Source organism: Elephas maximus, chromosome 14, assembly GCF_024166365.1.
Source record: "Elephas maximus indicus isolate mEleMax1 chromosome 14, mEleMax1 primary haplotype, whole genome shotgun sequence".
In the NCBI taxonomy this organism is placed as follows: Eukaryota; Metazoa; Chordata; class Mammalia; order Proboscidea; family Elephantidae; genus Elephas; species Elephas maximus.
In genome coordinates this window covers 6,339,374-6,358,245 of record NC_064832.1, presented here as the reverse complement: position 1 = coordinate 6,358,245, position 18,872 = coordinate 6,339,374, and positions in this window count along the sequence as shown.

Sequence of the window (18,872 nt, the reverse complement as noted above, 5' to 3'; positions counted from 1 at the left end):
TTGTGTCTTTTGGATTAATGCCAGCCTTGTTGGGGTGAGATGAAATCTCATTGTAGTTCTGATCTGCATTTCTGTAATGGCTAATGATCGTGAACATTTCCTCATGTATCTGTTAGCTTTTTGAATGCCTTCTTTAGTGAAGTGTCTATCCTTATCTTTTGCTTATTTTTTGATAGGATTATTTGTCTTTTTCTTGTTGAATTTTTGCAGTATTGTGCAGATTTTAGATATCCGACACTGATCAGAAATGTCATAGCGAAAAACTTTTTCCCAGTGTGTAGGTAGTCTTTTTCCTCTTTTGGTGAAGTCTTTGGATGAGCATAGGTGTTTAATTTTTAGGAGCTCCTGTTTATCTAGTTTTTCTTTTACTTTTTTTTTTTTTAGAGATACAGAACCTTTTATTTCTCTTTCTGTACTTCACTGTAAATAAGAGAAAAATGTTCAACAGAAGAAGTGAGAACTGATATTCTTGCCTTGATCCCATCCTTGGGGAAGAGTTTTCAACATTTCACCAATAACTATGATACTATAAGCAGGTTTTTCACAGATGCCCTTGATCAGATTGAAGAACTTGTCTTGTAGTTCTAATTTGCTGAGTTTTTAAAAAATCATAAATGTCTACTCTTTTTTTTTGAAATGCTTTTTCTGCAGTAATTGACATGCACGTACAACTTTTTTCTTCTGTGATGTTAAGGTGGTGAATGATATTGATTTTTGAATGTTAAACCCCACTTGATCATGATGTATCGTATACATTATACATGTTGAATAAAATTTGCTGATATTTAAGTAAGAATTTTTGTACGTTCATGAAGGGCATTGGTCTGCAATTTTCTTTTCTTGTGATGTCCTGGTCAAGTTTTTGTATCAGGCTTGTACTTTCCCTCATGAAATGAGATAACCTTCCTCCTTTATTTACTGAGAAAACTTGGGAAAGTTTGGCATTACTTTTTTTAAAATAATTTTTATTGTGCTTTAAGTGAAAGTTTACAAATCAAGTCAGTCTTTCGCACAAAAACCCATATAAACCTTGCTACACACTCCCAATTACTCTCCCCTGAATGAGACAGCCTGCTCTCTCCCTCCACTCTCTCTTTTCGTGTCCATTTTGCCAGCTTACAACCCGCTCCACCCTCTCTTCTCCCTTCCAGGGAGGAGATGACAAAATAGTCTCAAGTGTCCACCTGATCCAAGAAGCTCACTCCTCACCAGCATCCCTCTCCAACCCATTGTCCAGTCCAATCCATGTCTGAAGAGTTGGCATCGGGAATGGTTCCTGTCCTGGGCCAACAGAAGGTCTGGGGGCCATGACCACTGGGGTCCTTCTAGTCTGAGTCAGACCAATAAGTCTGGTCTTACGAGAATTTGGGGTCTGCATCCCACTGCTCTCCTGCTCCGTCAGGGGCTCTGTGTTGTGTTCCCTGTCAGGGCTGTCATTGGTTGTAGTCGGGCACAATCTAGCTCTTCTGGTCTCAGGATGATGTAGTCTCTGGTTCATGTGGCCCTTTCTGTCTCTTGGGCTCGTAATTACCTTGTGTCCTTGGTGTTCTTCATTCTCCTTTGACCCAGGTGGGTTAAGATCAATTGATGCATCTTTGATGGCTCCTTGCTAGCATTTAAGACCCCAGATGCCACTCTTCAAAGTGGGATGCAGAATGTTTTCTTAATAGATTTTATTATGCCAATTGACTTAGATGTCCCCTGAAACCATGGTCACCAGATCCCTGCACCTGCTACACTGGCCTTTGAAGCATTCAGTTTATTCAGGAAATTTCTTTGTTTTTGGTTTAGTGCACTTGTGCTGACCTCCCTGTTTTGTGTCCTGACTTTCCCTTCGCCTAAAGTAGTTCCTATCTACTATCTAATTGGTGAATAGCCTTCTCCCACCTTCCCTGCCCCCTCTCGTAACCAAATAAGAATATTTTCTTCTCAGTTTAAGCTATTTCTCAAGTTCTCATAATAATACTCTTATGCAATATTTGCCCTTTTGCAACTGACTAATTTCACTCAGGATCATGCCTTCCAGGATCCTCCATGTTATGAAATGTTTCACAGATTCCTCATGGTTCTTTATGAATGCATACTATTCCATTGTGTGAATATAACATAATTTATCCATTCTTCTGTTGATGGACACCTTGGTTGCTTCCATCTTTTTGCTACTGTAAACAATGCTGCAATAAACATGGGTGTTCATATATCTGTTCCTGTAAAGGCTCTTATTTCTCTGGATATATTCCAAGGAGTGGGACTGCTGGATCTTACGGTAGTTCTATTTCTAGCTTTTTAAGGAAGTGCCACATCGATTTCCAAAGGGGTTGTACCCTTGGACATTCCCACCAGCAGTGTATAAGTGTTTCAATCTCTCCACAGCCTCTCCAAAATTTATTATTTTGTGTTTTTTGCATTAATGCCAGCCTAGTTGGAAGATAAAATCTCATTGTAGTTTTGTCTGCATTTATCTAATGGCTAATGATCGTAAATATTTCCTTATCTGTTAGCTACCTGAATGTCTTCTTAAGTGAAGTGTCTATCCATATCTTTTGCCCATTTTTTAATTGGGTTATTTGTCTTTTTGCAGTTGAGTTTTTGCAGTATCATGTAGATTTTAGAGATCAGGCACTGATCAGGAATATCATAGCTAAAAACTTTTTCCCAGTCTGTCGGTAGTCTTTTTACTCTTTTGGTGAAGTCTTTGGATGAGCATAGGTGCTTGATTTTTATGAACTGCCAGTTATCTAGTTTTTCTTCTACATTATTTATAATATTTTGTATAATGTTTATGCCATGTATTAGGGCTACTAACATTGTCTCTATTTTTTCGGCCATGATCTTTTTCGTTTTAGATTTTATATTTAGGTCTTTGATCCATTTTGAGTTAGTTTTTGTGCATGGTGTGATGTATGGTTCTTGATTCATTTTTTTGCAGAAGGATATCCAGATATGCCAGCACCATTTGTTAGAAAGAGTGTTTTTTCCCATGTAACTGTTTTGGGGACTTTGTCAAATATCAGCTGCTCATATGTGGATATATCTATGTCTGGATTCTCAATTCTGTTCCATTGGGCCATGTATCTGTTGTACCAGTACCAGGCTGTTTTGACTACTGTGCTGGTATAATAGGTTCTAAAATTAGGTAAAGTAAGGCCTCCCACTTTGTTCTTCTTTGTCAGTAATGCCTTATTTATCCAGGGCCTCCTTCCCTTCTATGTGAAGTTGGTGATATGTTTCTCCATCTCATTAAAAATGTCGCTGGGATTTGGATCGGAATTGCATTATATATGTAGATAGCTTTTGGTAGAATAGACATTTTTATAAGGATAAGTCTTCCTATCCACAATCAAGGTATTTTCTTCCACTTATCTAAGTCTCTTGGTTTCTTGGAGAAGTGTACTGTAGTTTTCTTTGTATAAGTCTTTTACATCTCTGGTAAGATTTATTCCTAAGTATTTTATCTTCTTGGCAGCTACTATAAATGGCATTGATTTGGTGATTTCCTTTTCCATGTTCTTTTGTCTGTGTAGAGGAATCCAACTGATTTTTGTATGTTTATCTTGTATCCCAATACTCTGCCGAACTCTTCTATTAGTTTCAGTAGTTTTCTGGAGGATTCCTTAGGGTTTTCTGTGTATAAGATCATGTCATCTGCAAATAGAGATACTTTGACTTATTCGTTGACAATCTGGATCCCCTTTATTTCTTTATCTAGCCTAATTGCTCTGGCTAGCACTTCCGGCACAATGTTGATTTAGAGTGGTGATAAAGGGCACCCTTGTCTGGTTCCCGATCTCAATGGGAATGTTTTCAGGCTCGCTCCATTTAGAGTGATGTTGGCTCTTGACTCTGTATAAATGCCCTTTATTTTGTTGAGGAATTTTCCTTTTATTTTTATTTTGCTGAGTTTTTATCATGAATGAGTGTTGAACTTTGTCAAATGTCTTTTCTGCATCAATTGATAAAATCATGGGATTCTTGTCTTTTATTTATGTGGTGGATTACATTAATTGTTTTTCTAATGTTGAACCATGCCTGCATACCTGGTATGAATCCCACTTGGTCATGGTGAATTATTTTTTTGGTATGTTGTTGAATTCTGTTGGCTAGATTTTTGTTAAGGATTTATGCATCTATGTTCATGCGGGACGTAGGTCTATAATATTCTTTTCTTGTGGTGTCTTTACCTAGTTTTGGTATCAGGGATATGGTGGCTTCAAAGAATGAGTTCGATAGTATTCTGTCCTTTTTTATGCTCTGAAATACCTTTAGTAGTAGTGGTGTTAACTCTTCTCTGAAAGTTTGGTAGAACTCTACAGTGATGCCATCCAGACCAGGGCTTTTTTTTGTTGGGAGTCTTTTGATTACCTTTTCAATCTCTTCTTTTGTTATGGGTCCATTTAGTTATTCTACCTCCTTTTGTGTTAGTTTTGATAGGTAGTGTGTTTCTAGGAATTCATCCATTTCTTCTAGGTTTTCAAATTTGTTGGAGTATAGTTTTTCGTGGTAATCTGATATGATTCTTTTAATTTCAGTTGGGTCTGTTGTAATATCGCCCCTCTCATTCCTTATTTGGGGTATTTGCTTCCTCTCCTGTTTTTCTTTTGTCACTTTGGCCAGTGGATTATCAATTTTGTTGATTTTTTCAAAAAACCAGCTTTTAGTTTTGTTAATTCTTTCAATTGTTTTTCTGTTTTCTATTTCATTTAGTTCAGCTCTAATTTTTATTATTTGTTTTCTTCTGGTGCCTCTGGGTCTCTTTTGTTGCTCTCTTTTTATTTGTTCAATTGTAGGGATAGTTCTTTAATTTTGGCCCTTTCTTCTTTTTGGATGTGTGCATTTATTGACATAAATTGGCCTCTGAGCACCGCTTTTGCTCTGTCCCAAAGGTTCTGATAGGAAGTGTTTTCATTCTCACTGGATTCTCTGAATTTCTTTATTCCATCCTTAATGTCTTCTATAATCCAGTTTTTTTTGAGCAGGGTATTGTTCAGTTTCCAAGTGTTTTTTTCTTTTCCCTGCTTTTCCTGTTATTGATTTCCGCTTTTATGTCCTTATGGTCAGAGAAAATGTTTTGTAATATTTCAATGTTTTGGATTCTGCTAAGGCTTTCTTTATGACCTAATATGTAGTCTATTCTAGAGAATGTTCCATGTGCACTAGAAAAGAAAATATACTTGGTTGCTGTGGGGTGGAATGTTCTATATATGTCTAGGAGATCAAGTTGATTGTGGCATTTAGATCTTCGGTGTCTTTATTGAACTTCTTTCTGAATGTCCTCTCTTTCACCAAAAGTGGTGGGTTGAAGTCTCCTACTATTATTGTGGAGCTGTCTACCTCACTTTTCAGTGCTGATAGAGTTTGTTGTATGTATCTTGCAGCCCTGCCATTGGGTGCATAAATATTTAATATGGTTATATCTTCTTGGTGTATTGTCCCTTTAATCATTATATAGTGTCCTTCCTTATCCTTTATGAGATGGATTTAACTTTAAAGTCTATTTTGTCAGAAATTAATATTTCCACTTCTGCTCTTTTTTGATTGTTGTTTGCTTGATATATTTTTTTCCATCCTTTGAGTTTTAGTTTGTATCTCTAAGTCTAAGGTGTGTCTCTTGTAGGCAGCATATAGAGAGATGTTGTTTTTTAATCCAGTCTGCCACTCTCTGTCTCTTTTTTGGTGCATTTAGGCCATTCTCATTCAGGGTAATTATGGATTGCTATCATTTTGATGTCTTTTTTTTAGTGTGCTGTTAACAGTTGCATTTTCCCACTTAATTGTATGTGCTGAGTAGATTATATATTGTCCTTTCCTCAAATTTTTGCTGTTGATTTTGTTTCGGCTGAATCTCTATTATTTTCTTGCATTTTATTTTGATGAGTAGGGTAGTTCGTGTCCTTTATGGTTACCTCATTATTTACACCTGTTTTTCTAAATTTAAAACTAACTTTTATTTCTTTGTATCGCCGTATCTTCTTCTCCATATGGAAGGTGTATGATTACATTTCTTAGTCCCTCTTTATTATTTTAATGTTGTCTTTTTTTCTATAATAACATCGCTGTTACTCTGTTTTGGGCTTTTTTTTTTTTTTTTTTAAATCTTGCTTTGTTTTTTTGGATTTCCCTGTCTGGGTTGACTTCTGGTTGCTCTGCCCAGTGTTCTAGTCTTGGTTTGATGTATTATTGATTTTCTAACCAAAGGACTCCGTTTAGTATTTCTTGTAGTTTTGGTTTGGTTTTTATGAATTCCCTCAACTTGTGTTTATCTGGAAATGTCTGAATTGCACCTTCATATTTAACAGGCAGTTCGCTGGATATATGATTCTTGGCAGGCATTTTTTTCCTTCAATTCTTTATATACGTCATCCCATTGCCTTCTTGCCTGCATGGTTTCTGTTGAGTAGACTGACCTTATTCTTATTGGCTCTCCTTTGTAGATGACTTTTTTGTTTATCCCTCGCTGCTCTTATATTTCTCTCTTTATCTTTAGTTTTGGCAAGTTTGATTATAATACATCTTGGTGACTTTCTTTTAACATCTACCTTATGTGGAGCTTGATGAGTATCTTGGATAGATATCTTCTCATCTTTCACAATATCAGGGAACTTTTCTGATAAAAAAATCTTCAGCAGTTCTCTCTGTATTTTCTGTTGTCCCTCCCTGTTCTGGTACTCCAATCACTCATAGGTTAATTTTCTGAATTGAGTCCCACATGATTCTTAAGGTTTCTCCATTTTTTAAAATTCTTTTATCTGATTTTTTTCAAATATATTAGTGCCAAGTGGTTTATCTTCGAGTTCAGAAATTCTAGCTTCTACTTGCTCAATTCTGTTCCTCTGACTTTCTATTGAGTTTTCTACTTCTGTAATTTTATTGTTAATCTTCTGAATTTCTGATTGCTGACTGTTTATTAAATTAAATTTTTCATTATATTCCTGAATAATCTTTCTAATTTCTTCAGTTGCTTTATCTGTGTGTTCCTTGGCTTGTTCTGCATATTGCTTCATTTCCTTCCTTATGTCTTGAAGGGTTCTGTGTATTAAACTTTTCTATTCTGCATCTGCTAATTCCAGGAATGCACTTTCATCTAGAAGATCCCTGGGTTCTTTGTTTTGAGAGCCTGTTGAGGTGATCATGGTCTGTTTCTTTATGTGACTTGATATTGACTGTTGTCTCCGAGCCATGTATAAGTTATTGTATTAGTTTATGCTTGCTTACTGTGTCGTAGCTTCTTGCTTTGTTTTGTTTTGGTATAGCCCTATGTGTCGCTTGAGTGAGCTAGCTTGATTATTTTCGCCTTTGGAGCTCTGACATCTGGTCCCCAGCTGGCTAGAGCTGTTATCAGGTATTTCAGTCTAACAGTCCATTCAGTTTTCTTGTATGAATGCAGCTCAGGTTTCCAGGTAGGTGATCATCAAGTGTGTGGTACAAACTCTGTCCTACTACCTTAGAGGGGTAGGGGTGATTGGTGTATATAACGGTACCTGATTGTAGCAGGGGGTCATGCTCTGAATAAGGTGAGGGGGCTGAGAACCGACCCCCGAATGTCTCCAAGGAACACACATCTGTGTTCCCTAGAGAATGCAGGGGGTGAATTCTGCAGATGGACCATGGGTACCCAAAGTTTTTGCTTGTAAGTACTGGGAGGTACCGGTCTTCTTCGGACCTCTGTCACAGATGGCTGGGTGACATCAGTGGAGCTACCAGTCCTTAGGCCTGTGATGTCAGTAGCTGAGGACCTTGTTTAATAGGAAAAGCAATGTGAAACATCAAACACCCACCTCTGCACCGTGCAGCTGAAATGGTTGGAGTCTGCCGACAAAGGCGTATTCTCCCGAAATATGCCCACACAGGTCCTTGCAGAAGGGAAAGTTGCTCAAGGTCCGTGGACAGTTTATGCCTAGACAGGAGCCACTTAGGTCCTGAGCTCCCCTGGTTAGTGGAGCTAGCAAATTATCTTTTCCCCCAAATGCAATTTTTTTCCTTCCCCGAGGCCAAGAGGGTTGCTCTAGGTGCTCAACAATGCCTATTTCCAGCCCAGAGAATTCAGCCACTGAAGACTAGAAGAATCCCAGCTGTCATGGTCCCCAAACCTTCTTTTGGCCCAGGACAAGAATTATTCCCGAAGACAACTCATCAGACATGGAAGGGACTGGACAATGGGTTGGAGAGAGATGCTGACGGAGAGTGAGCTACTTGTATCAGATGGACACTTGAGACTGTGTTGGCATCTCCTGTCTGGAGGGAAGATAGGAGTGCAGAGAGGGTTAGAAACTGGCAAAATCGTCACAAAAGGAGAGACTGGAAGGAGGGAGCGGGCTGACTCATTAGTGGGAGAGTAAATGGGACTTTGGAGTAAGGTGTATATAAGCTTATATGTGACAGACTGACTTGATTTGTAAACTTTCACTTAAAGCACAATAAAAATTATATATATATATATATATATATATATATATATATATAAAAAAGAGTGAAAGAAAGTCCTACCAATAAAACTGTCATTCCACAGTCACTGTGGACCTACCGGAAGTTATGGCTCCCTGAGGAGGAACATCAGAGTCTAAAAGCTTTAGATAAGGAACACACTTCACTAAAATATTCCATTCAGTTCCTGAACAAATAAAGAATTAACAATAACAAGCCATCAAGGAACGGACAGCATCCAGAGTTACTACAACATATTATCTAAAATGTCTAGTTCCTCCTCAATGAAAAAAAGAAAGAAAATCATGAGACATGCAAAGGAACATGGAAGTATGACCTGCATATCAGCAATGATGCAGGCAAAATAACTGCCTGTGAGACCAACAAAAAGTTGACTGTAACAGAGAACAATTTCACAGAACTACTTTCTTTGAACAGTTAGAGAAAGGTATGATGACAATGTCATGTCAATGAAGAATATTAATGAAGAGATATAAATTACTTTTTTAAAATGGAAATTACACAGTTGCAATGGGTATAATTTGCCAGTAACTGGAAAATTTAAATTTAGATGGACAGAAGTTATGGAATTGAAGCACAGTGTCTAAAGAATGAAGACAAATGAACCGGGCCTCCGAAAAATATGGGGTGCCATTAAGGACACCACCGAATGGGTTATGGGAATAACATAAGGAGAGGAGTGAGAAGAGGGAAGGAGGGAGTGATAATAGGAGAGAAGGAGGGAGGAAGTAAGGAATTAAAAGGAATAATTTCTATAATGTTCAGAAATGTATTTTAAAAAATAACCTGCACATCTAGGCAGCTTCTGTATTTCCCAGGAGGTAAAATGCAGGGATCTACAAATAAATATAATAAAAATGCTAAAAGCTAAATACAAGCTGAAAATCTCTAAAGCAGCAAGAAAAAAATACATCATTGACAACAGAAACACAGCAAGATTAAAAGGTGATCTCTAAGCAGAAAGACATGAGGCTAGAAGGCAGAGGGACAGTATCTGCCAAGTTATCAAAGGAAGCAAAAATGTCAGCCAAGGACCTTTTATGCGGTAAAGCTATAATTAAAAAAAATTATTGCCAATTAAAAAATTTCCAATTAAAGAAAGATGGAGAGAATTGGTCTCCAGCTCATCTCTCACGAGAAAGACTAAAAGAGTAACTCAATACAAAGATCTGTTTAAAAATGCATATTTTAAAAGTGCATGTGCTACCTTCTTTTAAAACAAATCATATGAAATGATATGCATTGTTGAACCTATGCTATATACAAAATTAATACATGTGTAATATATGGACGAAGGTAGCACAAAGGAAGTGAGTGGGGAAAAGATTATAACTGCTAAAAAATGAGAATAGATATTGAAGTATAATTATATGCGCATATTTATAACAATATCAATACATGTATGTACACACATGTAATATACATATGTATGAATAAATTATATATAATAAGTAGAATTAAGATATAAAACCATTTTGTTGTAGTTCCTCTGAAATGACTCTTCTGATTCCTATATTATTTAAGGAAAACTGTACAAAACCATTATCATCCACATGGTATCAGACTTGCATTATGTTCAGATGTAATGGGTGACAATAACAACATACCCAAAAGATGGACAACTGCATGGTACTAAAACTAAATTAGTATTAAGGTACAATGAATGTTTTCTAACCTTAAGGTGTTAACATAATTTGAAGGGAACCCATAAAGAAGGAAAATGAAAAAATGCAGAAAAAGTTACAAAATTAAAAACTTGCACTGCAATAAAGAGAGTAAAACACCAAGAAAGGAAGCAAAGTAAAGGTCTTCCAAAAGCAACACCTTGGAGAACACTTTCTATCTCATTCTATGAGTCTAACATTACATTGTTATCAAAGCTAGAAAAATACACCAGTAGGGAAACAACAAAACAACTACAGAGAAATACGTTTTATGGATATGCCTACAAAAATCCTGAACAGAATGCTAGCAAAATCCAGCAGATAATTACAGGATTATATTCCACGTTCAAACAGAAGGTATTCCCATCACACAAGTTGGCTGAATATATAAAAGTTCATACGCGTAGTACAGCACATTGAGAGAATGAAGAGCAAATTTACATCACCGCAGTGCAGAAGCAAACTGGACACAACCCAACAGCTTTTCGTGATGAAAATCCTCGAACTAGAATTAGAAGGATACTTAACATCAAAAGGAAATTTATTAAAAACCCCAAACTAGCATCGCATTCAATAGAGAAATACTAGGAGCACCCCACTAGCACCAAGAACAAAAGTAGGATGCCTGCTTTTGCCATTTGTATTCAACTGTACGCCCAGAGCTCTAGCCAGAGAAATTTAGCAAGATAGAGATGGCATCAAATCAGAAGTGAAAAAGCAAAACTATCTCCTCCCACATATAACATAAACTTATGATAAAAAAATTCTATAAAATCCACAAAAAAGAAAAACAACAAAAACCATCAGAGACAGTAAATAGGTTAAAATTGTAGGACACAATATCAAAATGAGCTAAGTCCAGTGTATTTCTCTGCACCAGAAATATACATTCTGAAAGGAAATCATTAAAACATTCGCACTTAAAACTGATTCAAAGTTTAGTACAAAGTAACTTTATATCTACATAAGCATAAAACAAACTGGTCACTAATTTACTAGCAATGTCTTTCTATATAGTCTTGGGCTTTTCTTTGTGGATCAGTTTTTGATTAGCAGCTCAACCTCCACTTACTTGACTTTTCTCACTTTTGTGCATAATGTGGTACTGCAGTTCCCGTTGGTTATTTACACAGACTCACACAAGGGTACTCCCTGTGTTTGTATCATGGCAAAGAGCATTGCTGGCCCTCCTGGCTAGAGTTACTGGATCAGCAGACATGGATGTACAAGATGGTTCTCTCAAAATGGATCAAAGTTCTGTTGTCTATAACATCACCCATCCATGCCCAGGAACGGCTTATGTAGGGTTCAGTTGCATATGGGGTGAATGTAGCAGAGTTAGACTCAACAGCCCACCCCCAGCTCTTGTGTATTAGAATGAAACAGTAGATTGCCCCAAGAGACCTGCAGAGATAAGGAGTTTCCTTTTAGAAGGATTTGTGCTAATTCTTTAAATGTTTGGTAGAAACCCTCTGTGAAGCCATATGGTCATGGGCTTTTCTTTGTGGATCAGTTTTTGATTAGTGACTCAATCTCCACTTTTCATGTTGTTATCAATAGATGGCTTCGTGTCCCTTCCACCTCAGGGCAACTCCATGCAGAATGGAATGAAATTCTCTCCTGTTCATCACCTGTTCTCTCCAGTGCCTCTCCTGCTTCCTTCCTCCCTCAGGTGTTACTTTCGGGAATTAACACACAGGTCCTCACTGATATCTGATAGTAGAAACAGGACAGATTATGCCAGGTTCAGCCCTCATTTCCAAAGCAGCTAGGAACATACCAAAGCCATTTCTGACCCTACCTGCAGAGGCCCACCTCAGCAATCCTGTTATACCCTGAGAAGCTCAGACCAGAGAACCAGGTGAAGAAGTTAAGGCTACTGTCATGATGCCTGCAGCTCTGAGCCTCATGTTCACAGTCCTGGAATTACTGGGTGAGAGTCCAATAAGATGGTATACACCTTAGAGAAAAAGGAGATGCAGGGAAGGGGCTAGGTCATGTTGACACTCTCCCCTACCCGTCAAGGAAGCCACTTCTTACCAGTGATGTTAAGGTCATACTGTTTGATGATGACTTCATTCCAAAAATAGGGGTTGCTCTGCAAGAGAAATGGGATTTTTGCATTTGTTATTAGGATGGATGAGCTTTTCCGCATGGGAAAAAGGAGTAGATGAGGACAGCAAAAACATCTTTTTAGGAGACCTGCCTTTCAGGGAGTCCTGCCCCTGTCTGTTTTCATGAATGAATCCTTTCCCACTCCCCTTCCCCACCTGACCTCTGTCCTGACCTCCAGATTTATCATGTAGCTGAGCGTGTCTTCCTCTTCCTCACTGATCACCTGGTGGTTCATAATGTGCATGGGGTCAAGGTGTTTTCAGAGGGCAGGCAGAGAAGGGCTAGCAGCAGTCAAAGCCCACCTGGCCAGCAACCAATAGCTGGGATAGACAGTCTCCCACACCTCCTATCATTGTCACCCCCACCCCTACTACCCCACAACCATGGCTCTTCCTCATATGTCCCTTGGGGCATTGAAGGTGGCCTTTGTGCTCATCTGAGTTTCTTAAACGTGCATATTCATTTCTAACTTAAAATGTGATGCTTTTGGTCATTAGTTCTTCAAGTTTTCTTTTGTTCCTATTTTTGTTCCTATTTTGGTGTACTTGATGATGATCCATAGGACATTTAAACAAACAAAAAATACTTGCCATCAAATTAATTCCTACTCATTCTGAATGTTGAGGACAGAGTATAACAACCCCGTAGGATTTCCAAAGATGTAAATCTTTATGGAAGCAGACTGCAATCCTACTCTTGCAGAGCAGATGGTGGGTTCAAAGTACAGACCGCCCACTCTTTGGCCAAACCCAGAGCCACTGCATTGCATTCTTCCTGCTTACTTTCTTTTCTATGACTGGAAAATTTTAATTTACTGTCATTAAAAGTGTATTGATTCCTTTTTCTGCCTGCTCAAGTCTTCTGTTGAGACTCCCTATTAAAGTTTTCACTTTAGTAATTTTACTTTTTAGCTCCCAAAAGCTCCCTTTTGTATCTTCTATCACTTTACTAGTATTCCCATTTTATAGAATCACAGATTTTTTTTCTCTCTTTAGTTCTTCGTCCATATTTGCCTTTTGTCCTCTGAGCATATTTAAGAGTTCCTTTATTTTTCTAGTAAGTTCAATATCTGTATTTACTCAGAGTTCTATCAGTTTTGTCACTGTGAATTAGCATTCTTCCCTGTTGTTGTTGTTCTTATGCATTCCTTTGATATTGCTGAGTTTGAGCAGTTTTAGTATTAGCTCTGGGAAACAGAGTCTTTACGCTTCTACGCATTTGCCCTACTTGCTGTTGAGAGTTGCTTTATTCTTTCATTCTGTAACTTCTCTAAGCCTTTTTTTTTTATCTTTTTATGTCATTATGTTACTGTTGAGAATATACACAGCAAAATATACAGCAATTCAATAGTTTCTACATGTACAATTCAGAAGCATTGCTGCCAAGTGGATTCCAATTCACAGCGACCCTATTGAACCAAGAATGACTGCCCCATAGGGTTTCCAAAGATGTCATCTTTATGGAAGCAGAGTGCCACATCTTTCTCTGGTGGAGCCGCTAGTAGGCTTGGACCGCCAGCCTTACAGTTATCAGCTGAGTGCTAAACCACTGAGACAGCTTGGTCCTTATATACAATTTAGTGACATTGATTACATTCAAGTCATGCAACTATTCACCCTCCTTTTCTGGCTTTTCCTCCCCCATTTACACAAACTCACTCTTCCCTTATTTTCCTATCTATTCTCAAGTTACTGTTGTCAGTTTGGTCCCATATGTTGTTGTTGTTGTTAGGTAGGCTCAAATCAGCTCCTATCCGAAGTGACCCCATGTACAACAAAACTGGTCTTCGGTCACCAGTGTTCAATGCATCATCTCTACTCTTCAGATGATCTCTAAGTTCAGGTGGGACATGCTCAAGGTCATATTTTGGCTCTCGTGGACTTTTTCTGATTTTCTTCAGCTTCAGCTTGAACTTGCACATGAGCAATTGATGGTCTGCTCCACAGTCGGCCGCTGGCCTTGTTCTGATGGATGATATTGAGCTTTTCCATCATCTCTTTCCACACATGTAGTCAATTTGATTTCTGTGTGTTCCGTCTGGTGAGGACCATGTGTATAGTCACCATTTACGTTGGTGAAAGAAGGTATTTTCAATGAAGAAGTCATCGGTCTTGCAGAATTCTATCATTCGATCTCTGGCATTGTTGGTATCACCAAGGCCACATTTTCCAACTACTGATCCTTCTTCTTTGTTTCCAACTTACACATTCTAGTTGCCAGTAATTATCAATGCATCTTGATTGCATGTTCAAGCAATTTCAGACTGCTGCAGCTGATAAAAATTTACTATTTCTTCAACTTTGATCCTAGTGGTTGGTGGCGTATTAACTGGTCTTCCTTGTAGGTGTATGGATATTATCCCATCACTGACAGTGTTGTACTTCAGGAATAGATCTTGAAATGTTCTTTTTGACAATCAATACAACACCATTCCTCTTCAAGTTGTCATTCCCTGAATAGTAGGCTATAAGGTTGTCTGATTCAAAATGGCCAATACCAGTCCATTTCAGCTCACTAATGTCTAGGATATTGATGTTTATGCATTCCATTTCATTTTTGACAATTTCGAATTTTCCTAGATTCATACTTGTACATTCCAAGTTCTGATTATTAATGGATGTTTCCAGCTGTTTCTTCTCATCTTGAGCTGTGCCACATCAGCAAATGAAGGTCCCGGAAGCTTTACTCCGTCCACAACATTAAGGTCAACTCTACTTTGTGGAGTCAGCTCTTCTCCAATCATCTTTTGAGTGCCTTCCAACCTGCGGGGCTCATCTTCCAGCACTATATCAGACAATGTTCCACTGCTATTCATAAGGTTTTCACTGGCTATTGTCTTTCAGAAGTAGACCGCCGGGTCCTTCTTCCTAGTCTGTCTTAGTCTGGAAGCTCAGCTGAAATCTGTCCTCCATGGGTGACCCTGCTGGTATCTGAATACCAGTGGCATAGCTTCCAGCATCACACCAACAGGCAAACCCTGAAAAGTACAACAAACTGACAGACACGTGGGGTACAAAAACCTAGAGTACAAAAACCAAAACGAAAGAACATACTCACCATTTCTCAAGCTGAAAGAATCGAAATGGATTGACTCAGTGGCTGCAACAATGGGCACAAGCACAACAACGATTGTGAGGATGGCACAGAATTGGAAGTGTTTCGTTCTATCACGCGTAAGTTATCTATGAAAAAAAAAAAATTTTTTTTTTTTTTTGTTATCTATGAGTCAGTATTAATTCGATGTGCCTAAAACCAAGTTGCACTTGTGAAAGATTGTATGGGGAAAATATTAAACGACACGATGCTTCAAAAGAAGATGGAAGGAGTACACAGAGTCATTGTACCAAAAAGAACTTGTTGATGCTCAACCCTTTCAGGAAGTACCATGTGATCAAGAACCGAAGGTGTTGAAGGAAGAAGTCCAAGCTTCACTGGAGGCATTGGTAAGAACAAAAAAAAACAAGACTCCATGAATAGACAGAATACCAAGTGAGATGTTTCAAAAAATGGACCCAGACCTGGAAGCACTCACTCATTTACACCAAGAATTTGGGAGATGGGAACCTGGCCAATCAATGGGAAGAAATTGATATTTGTGCCCAATCCAGAGCGAGGTGATCCAACAGAATGCAGAAATTATCAAATAATACCATTATTATCACACACAAGTAGAATTTTGCTGAAGATCATTTGAAACCAAATGCAGTAGTACATCAACAAGGAACTGCCAGAAATTCAAGCTGGAGACAGAAGAGGACATGGAATGAGGGATATCATTGCTGATGTCAGATGGATCCTGGCTGAAAGCAGAGAATACCTAAAACATGTCTACCTGTGCTTTAATGACCATGCAAAGGCATTCAACTGTGTGGATCATAACAAATTATGAATAACAGTACGAAGAATGGGTATTCCACAACACTTAACTGTTTTGATGAGGAATCTACATAGACCAAGGTATGGTCATTCTAATAGCATGAGGGGATACTGCATAGTTTCAAATCAGGAAGGTGACTTAGGGTTGTATCCTTTCACCATACTTATTCAATCTACACGCTGAACAAAAAATCCATGAAGCTGGACTATACGAAGAAGAAAGGGGCATCAGGATTCGAGGAGGACTTACTCACTACCAGCGATATGCAGATGACACAGCTTTGATGGCTGAAAGTGAACAGCACTTGAAACACTTACTCATAATATCAAAAACCACAGCCTTCAATATGGATTACAATTTAAAGAAAACAAAAACCCTCACAGTCAGACCAGGAAGCAATGTCATGATAGAAGGAGAAAAGATTGAATTTGTCAAGGATTTCATTTTACTTGGATTCACAATCAATACCCTTGGAAGCAGCTATCAAGAAATCAAAAGAACTGTTGCACCAGGCAAATTTGTTGCAAAAGACCTCTTTAAAGTGTAAACAAGCAAATATGTCATTTAAGCTATAAAGTGCACATGACCCAAGCCATGGTTTTTTCAATCACCTCAGGTACATGCGAAAGCTGGACAAAGAATAAAGAAGACTGAACTGATGCATTTGAATTACAGTGTTGGCGAAAAATATTGAATATACTGTGGACCCCTAGAAGAAAGAACAAATCTATATTGGAAGAAGTAAAACACAGCCAGAATGCTCCTTAGAGGAAAGGATGGTGATACTTTGCCTCACGTACTTACGATATATTATGAAGGGACGAGTCCTCGAAGAAGGACATCATATTTGGTAAAGTAGTTGTCATTGTTGTTAGGTGCCATCTAGTCAGTTCCAACTCATAGTGACCCTATATAAAACAGAACGAAACACTGCCTGATCCTGCCTGGACCTTTCCCATCCTCACAATTGTTGTTATGCTTAAGCCCATTGTTGGAGCCACTGTGTCAGTCTGTCTTGCTGGGAACCTCCCTCTTCTTCACAGACCTGTAAAGTAGGTGGTCAGTTAAAAAGAGGAATACCCTCAACAAGGTTGGTTGACACAGTTGCTGCAAAAGCAGGCTCAAGCATAACAACAATTGTGAGGATAACAAAGGCCCAGGCAGAGTTTGTAGGGTCTTTATGAATCAGAACCAACTCTAAGCATCTAACAACAGCATTGCAAATGATACTGCTTACTTGATTTCCTTTTCTGATCTCTTATCGTTGCAGTACAGAAAACCCAAGTGATTGGTGTGTTGATCTTGTAGCCTGCCACCTTCCTTTGTTTTTCTATTTGTTTTAGCAGATTTGTTGTGAAACCTTTAGGGTTTTATATGCATGTTAGGTCATTTCCATACAGTTTTATGTCTTCTTTTCTACTTTGGATACATTTTTTCTTTCTGTCTTTCTTTCCTCCCTCCCTTCCCTCCTTTTTTTCTTTATTCTTACTGTGCTCACTAGGACTTCCAGAACAATATTGAATATAAGTTGTGATAGGGGCCATCCTTGTCTCATTCTCCTTACAAAGGGAAGTCTCTGGACTTTCTTCGTTGACTTTGATATTGTCTCTTGGTTTTTCATAGATGCCCTTAATCGCATTAATGCCATTTCCCCTCTATTTCTATTTTGTCAAAAGTTTTAATAAGGAAATGGTGTAGGGTTTTATTAAAATGATTTCCTACATATATTAAGATGATCATACGGTGTTTCTTTTTTTTCAGTGTGGTATATTACACTGATTGATGCTGAATGGTGAACCAGCCTTGGATCCCTGGAATAAATACAATTTGATCGTGGTACAATTTTTTGTTGAATGTGCTATTGGATTCTGTTTGCTAAAATTTTGTTGAGAGTTTTTATGTTTATATTTATGAGGGATATTGGTTATAGTGTTCTTTTCTGGTGATGTCTTTGTCTGGCTTTGGTATCAGAGTCATGCTGGCTTAATAGAACAAGTGAAGAAACACTCCTTTCTGTCCTGTATTTAGGAAGAGTTTGAGTAGGATCAATGTCATTTCTTCTCTGAAGGTTTACTAAATCCTCCAGTGAGGCCATCTGGTCATCTGGTTTTTTTTTTTTTTTTTTTTTGCTCGTTGGGGAGAGCGAGGTGTTTGATGACAGATTGAATCTCCTCTTTTCTTATGGGTTATTGGATTTTTTTTTATTTGTGTGTATATGTGTGTTAGTAGCAGTAGGTTATGTTCTAGGTGTATGTGCATTTCATTTAAGCATTCCAGTTTGTTGAAATGTGACTTTTCATAGTATTCTCTTATGTTCCTTTTCACTTATCTATTGCAATGTCTCTATCTTCATTTCTTATTTTGGTTATTTGCATTTTCTCAGTTTTTTTGTTTCAGTCTAGGAAGTGGATTGCCTATTTTATTGATTCTTTAAAAGAACCAACTTCTGGTTTCATTGACTCTTTCAATTGTTTTTCTATTTTCAAGATCATTCATTTGTCCCAGGATCTTTATTATTTTCTTTTTTTCTGATATTTTGGTCTTTTTCTGATGTTCCCTTTCTATTTCTTCATGGTGGGGTTAAACCATCAATTTGGGATCCTCATTCATTCTTAATGTAATCACTCAATGCTAATAATTTCCCTCAGCAGTTCCTTCAGTATGTCCTATAGGTTTCGGTATCGTGTATCTTCATTCTTGTTTAATTCTAATTTTTTTTTAATATCTCCTCTCTTTTCTTCTATAATCCTTTGTATCTTTAGTAGTGTGCTATT